The 6487-nt window shown below is 36.0% G+C and overlaps 1 protein-coding gene across 4 annotated transcripts in view; it reads left to right on the plus strand.

Moving 5' to 3' along the window:
* Positions 1–4322: 4322 nt before the first annotated feature.
* Positions 4323–6487, plus strand: part of LOC106874699 (uncharacterized) — a 9305-nt gene continuing 7140 nt past the window's right edge. The window contains exons 1-2 of one of the 4 annotated variants that reach the window (XM_014922508.2): positions 4323–4359; positions 5529–5671. The gene's annotated coding sequence lies outside the window, so the exon portion shown is untranslated. The other 3 variants (XM_052967096.1, XM_014922507.2, XM_014922509.2) reach the window with 3 other exon arrangements.

The raw sequence follows: 6487 nt of genomic DNA on the forward strand, positions 1-6487 counted from the left end.
CATTTACTATATGTATTTTAATATGATTTTATATGCTTTTATTCTTATTTATTGTACAGTAACATGATTTTATGTGCTAGTGATTTTAAAATTCCAATATTTGTGGCAGACATGTAAAGTCGAGTAAAATAACTTAACTTGACTTTTATTTTTCTATATATTATTTTTGAAACCGATGTATAATTGAGAACGACTTAAGCCGAGGTATTCTTTTCTTTTATTCTGTATGCCTGTACTTGCAAGACAAAAAAAAATACTCTTTTGAGAGGGGAGGAGGCATTTAATTTTTAAAATTGTTAAAATTTATCTGAGTTGCTGTAAGGGTGGGATTATAGGCTGCTTCCTGAAATTAGTGGACATACTGTAGATGTGAATGTGCAATTCTGTAAGCAGAATTTTCATAATGATAGGATATCCCGATATTCCACTTTAAGATCCTTCAACATTTCTATAAAATCTTTTATTCAATGCCTTTATATTTTAGGAAGTTAATACAGTTTGTTACAATTTTAATCACATATTTCATTCTTAGAGAATATGCATATTTGCATCCTCCAGTCTTGCTAATTTCAGCTTTTTAACTACATGAAAAGAGGATACAAAGTTTCTTAAAATATTTTACGATGAATAGTAGAGATTACCTCTACCATTTAATCTCTACTTTGTTTTATAAGAAAGACTATGCATAGGAATTTTGATTCAGTCCTTCAGCATCACACTTAAACAGGTGTCCTCAACTATTGCCTTTAAGCTAACTAATGGCATGTGAGCAGAATAGGTCGACAGAAACTGCATGGATGCCTATCATTCGTTCATGTATGTATGCATGCATTAATACACTTGTGTGCATGTGTAAAAGTTGCTATTTTCACTTTCTGCACAAGACTGTCTGAGCAAAAAGTGTTATATTTACATTTCCTCCTGTAGTTCTGTGCTCTAGAAAAGTGGAATTGAAATCTCCCCTACATATAAACAGGTAAGAATTGGAGACAGAAATAGCATCTGACCATAAAAATACTACCTCTGATAATATCCATCCAACCTCTGCCAGCATAGAAAAGTGGACATAAAACAAACAAATGAAAAGTTAAACTAAATGAATGGAAATAACTTTTAAACATTTACAAATTTGAAACAAATTATCAAAATTTTAACTATTTTGGAGATTTAGTTGTGATTTCTAGCAGGCTGTAGGTAATTCTATCCCTGCTAAGGACTGTGCCTTGCCTCTTAATTATTATTGGAATTCAAGACAGGATGCCCCTAGGAGCTCCTCTATGCTGATGACCTTGCGCTAATTGCTGAGTCACTATCAGAACTAGAGAAGTTTCAGGTGTGGAAGTAAGGACTAGAATCAAAGGGCCTTAGAGTCAACCTAGCCAAAACCAAAGTCCTAATAAGTAGGAAGGTAGACAAAACACAAACCCCTTTCAGGTAGATGGCCCTGCTTGATCTGTAGAAAAGGCGGGCGTAGGTAGAAACTCTATAAGATGTACCCTGTGTAACAAACATTAGGCCTCACCGAGGCAATGACTTGTGACCAAGACCTTTGGAAATATGCAGTGCGTGAGAAGACCCGGCAAGCCAAGTGAGACCATAATCCGAGGCCTCTGCCAGGGGTGTAGCCAGCCCACTTATGCATGCCTTTCCTTCATTGGACACTAAACTCTGCTTGTGAAGACCTGTTGAGGCAAGTGAAATCAAAATTAAACCGAATTCGATGACTGGCACCTGTGTCAGTGGAGTGCTAAGAGTACCATCCGAGCGTGATCATTGCCAAAGCAGCTGTTTGGCTTCTGTGCCAGTGGCATGTAAATAGCACCATTTGAGCGTGATCGTTACCAGCATCACCTTACTGGCACATGAAAAAACATCCGAGTGAGATCATTGAGAGTGCTGCTGGACTGGCTCTTGTGCAGGTGGCACGTAAAAAACACCATTTTGAGCGTGGCCGTTGCCAGTACTGACTGACTGGCACATAAAAGCACCCACTACTCTCTCGGAGTGGTTGCCGTTAGGAAGGGCATCCAGTTGTAGAAACTCTGTCAGATCAGATTGGAGCCTGGTTCGCCAGTCCTTACTCAAATCGTCCAACCCATGCTAGCATGGAAGGCGTTAAATGATGATGATGATGAGGTAAGCTCATCATATTTGGATGTAAAGCTAAAGCAAAAGTTTAAAAAGTGGGTGCAGGTGAAGTATACTAATACCAAGTTTTGTTGGTAAATAAGAAATACTGAGTTATTAGAATCTAAAAGAGAGTTCATGGATATCAATTCATTCCATGAATTTTTTGGAAATACCTGTTTTCAGACTTCATTGTATTTGTATCTAGTTGATGAATCACTCTTTCAAAGCAACAAACCCTTTTTGAAGGCTTGTTGTAGATGCTATTTACAGCCATTCTGCTAATCTTTTGAAAGGCAAATCGAAATCATTTATTGCCGATTTTATCTTAGGATACTAATTTTCACCTCTGGTTGTTCTAAGCATTGAGTTTACAGAAAATAACTCTCTCCCATTGCAAAGTTTGTCAACTGCCTTGTTTCTTACATTGGTCAAATTATGATTCTTTTACTTGTTTCACTCATTTGACTGTGGCCATGCTAGAGCACTGCTTTTAGTCAGACAAATCGACCCCAGGACTTATTCTTTGTAAGCCTAGTACTTATTTTATCGGTCTCTTTTGCAAAACTGCTAAGTTACAGAGACGTAAACACCCAACATCGGTTGTCAAGCAATAGTGGGGGGGACAAACACAAACACGCACACATATACATATATATATATATATATACACACATATGACAGCCTTCTTTCAGTTTCCGTCTACCAAATCCACTCACAAAGCTTTGGTCAGTCCGAGGCTATAGTAGAAGGCACTTGCTCAAGGTGCCATGTAGTGGGACTGAACCCAGAACCATGTGGTTGGGAAGCAAGCTTCTTACCACACCATTTCTTTTTTATTAACCAAATCTTTACAAATAAAATACACCTGCTTTTTATTTACTTCTAAACAATTCAGTGAACCTTATATAAGTATTATTGCTGGCAACTTTTTTTTTACTCTTGTTAGTAGTAGTTCTAGCGTAACCAACAAGCTAGCAGAATTGTTATTGTGCCATGCAAAATGCTTAGTGGTATTTCTTCCAGTTTTACGTTCTGAGTTCAAATTCAACTGGGGTTGACAATGCTTTTCATCCTTTCACGATTGATAAAATAACTACCAGTTGAGTACTGGGGTCAATAAAGTTGACTAACCACTGCCCACAAAATTTCAGGCCTTGTGCCTATAGTAAGGAAGAATTTATATGTACTAACAAAGAAATAGGTGCTTATTCTATGCATCCCTTAAAATCCAATGTTTTTTTTTGTTTTTGTTTTTGCCTCATTCAAAACTATATCAAAGGGTGAAATTTCCTTGCTGATTGAGAGACACGGATCTGCCTGCAGGCACAAGTAATTCTTAGATTTTGTCTTGGGTGACAAAAGAGAACTGAATCTAGATTTATCGAAGTATGTTATTGTAAATGGAATGACATAGTTTGTGGTTTTTATCTCCTCAAGATTAAATCTACATCGGATCTTTTTGGTTTGACGGGCAACACTTGTTTTCTTAACGAAACACTTTCAAACATGGGATACTGGTAGAATGTGTCATATAAACAACGGCACTAATTTTATTCAAGGGAAAAGATCCCATGACACCGTTGTTTACATTCCACGGCACTAATTGTTTTCACCTCAATAGACGTCAATGATTGGTTGAAATTACCGAAATACGACAACTTTTTACATGAAATAACTTCGAATACAAAATTTTTTATCTATTCTATAACACAAAATATACAAGTAGTGTTTCGGTACCAAAAACACTACATAAAATATAAATGAAAAATGTTGCCCGTCAAACTAAAAAGATCCTCTACATCTACTGAATAATAACGTTCTTTGTGTGCTTTGATATAATAATGAATGAAGGGTGTGGGAATTTCTGTTCTGTATGGTCACGCAACCTATTAGAAATAATAGCCAATCTTCCCTGAAATTACAGCCATCCGTCTTGAAAAACGAAAAGGAGACACAATAGATAATGTAGCCCTAGATATACTCTACCTGAAACAAAAACGGGATAACCCCAGACGGAACATCTTTGATTATAGTTCCGTTGGATCAGAGCTGACCAAAAAGACTGAGGAAGGAAATCTATTTGTCGTTTTTTTAGTGGTGATGGTGGGGATTCTACTTGCACGTGTTTGTGCGTGACGTAATTCGTAATTATGCTTGAAAAACGTCTTTCTTATGACGAAATAAAATATTAATGTCAATTTTTCTATTATTGATAATATTATTCTACAGGTAAGCAACTGGATGTTTAACTAATTTCACATTTCTCTTGCAATTAATTGGCTATAGGGCGCAAGTTTAAAAATAAATTGCTCTCACAAATAACACTAAGTAAGTGATGCGGAATTTATTGATATTTAAGCTCCTGTGTTTATTTTTTAATATTTTGAAATTCCCGATGTCTTTATCGATAAATTTTCAAAGTGAATATTGAATTCAGAATAAAAGCTATACGAAAAACTTCTAGGTCCTTAAATTTCTCGTCTCGGATCGATTTTCTTAAAGATTCCTGCTCCATACTAGACGAAATATACACTTTATTTCCAAAATATATAATACACTTCAAACTGGGCGACAGGAATGATTCAGTGATTTAGAGAAAAATTTTCTGCTTTAATTTTCATTAATGAAAATTAAGGAATATGAAGAGCAGTATGATGGCTCTGACTAGCGTGAAATATTGATAGAAACATTTACAGTACCATTATTGGCATCAAGAAATCTTATAAGAATACTTTTAATTTTTTAATTTGCAATTTTAAAGTACTATCAGATCAAAGCTACATCTCAGGTGACAAAAGATCCTGTAGACGATCGCTAGAAATGGCAGTCAAACATCCGTCAACTCACACACTACCATCAAAAATAAAAATTCATTTAACAATGTAATCTTTGGTATTCAAAAGACAAGATAGTCAGGGTTAGAACGCCTTTAATGATAGGTCTGCTCGATCAGGGCTGACCCGGAGATAAACAGCTACAACCTGGAAGTTCATTATAAACCTCACGCAACCCAACTCTTGGCAAAATCTTTTATAATCAAAACTTGTGGTGAGATCGAGATTTTCGTTGTTGGTTAGCTCCAAGTCAGCACAGATTAGATAAACCTACGGTCAAATACATTCTGACTGTAACCATCCTGTTCTTTTATATATTTAAACATTGTCCTTTTTTCTTTTAGAACAGTAGTTCCCAACTTTTTCACAACCAAGGACTCCTTTTATTTAAATGAGTTTTCCCACGAACCCCTTTTAATATGCTTATCCTTATGTATGTATATATGAAATTTTAGCTCACAGACCCCCTGTATTACTTTTACGGACCACAGGTTGGGAACCACTGTTTTAGATGGACGTTTGTGAGTTGTTTTTTGTTTTAGTTTGAATGCTGTATTTTCACAGGTGCGGCGCATCGAGGCTGTTTCTAACGGAAGACGGTTTAATCCACCGATCAAAGAGTGAGTTTACCAGGCTATACAAACTTACATTCGGAATCATTATATTTAGAGGAATTATTATGCGATAAACTTGAAATACTCAAGAAGGTAGCTTACCATAAAACGTGCTTTTTGTAAAAGAAAAAGATGAATAGTTACGATCTTACACTGTTTCAGATTTAAATGTCATTTTGCTCTAAACATATATATACATATTAAAAATGGGGAAGGCCGGTTTATGGGATTACCATGGGCTTCCTGTCATTAAACCTCTTGTTACCATATTTCTGTTGAGATGCCCTGTTTCTCTCAATTTAAAATATAACAAAGAATTTAGTAAAATAACTTAGTTATCATTAAGCTAATGTTAAGAACATAAATTGTGACTAAGGTTTAGTGGAAGATTTTAATTTAGAACTTATGAAAACAAGACATTTGTACTACAGAGCCAGGCGGGTTGGCATCAAAAAGGTTATAAGGTTTAGCTTTATGGCGTATCGTCAGAACCCAAACGCGGCAAGCTGGCAGAAACGTTAGCATGCCGGGCGAAATGTTTAGCGATATTTCGTCTGTCTTTATGTTCTGAGTTCAAATTCCGCCGACGTTGACTTTGTCTTTCATCCTTTCAGAGTCGATAAATTAAGTACCAGTTGCATACTGGAGTCGATCTAATCGACTGGCTCCCTCCCCCAAAATTTCGGGCCTCATATCTAGAGTAGAAAAGTATCGTCAGATCCCAAAAACCTATTGGCCCATGACCTCTTAAAAATATGGAACTATAAAATATTTTTTCCAGCAACATTCGGATGTACAGCGGATCTTTTTTAAAACGGGGGCCACATTTTTCATTAACGAAACACTTTGAAACTTGGAACACTGGTAGAATGTGTCATATAAAACATCTTTTTCTCTTAGTCTTCTTTA

Source organism: Octopus bimaculoides, chromosome 4 (genome assembly GCF_001194135.2).
Source record: "Octopus bimaculoides isolate UCB-OBI-ISO-001 chromosome 4, ASM119413v2, whole genome shotgun sequence".
NCBI classification, from domain to species: Eukaryota; Metazoa; Mollusca; class Cephalopoda; order Octopoda; family Octopodidae; genus Octopus; species Octopus bimaculoides.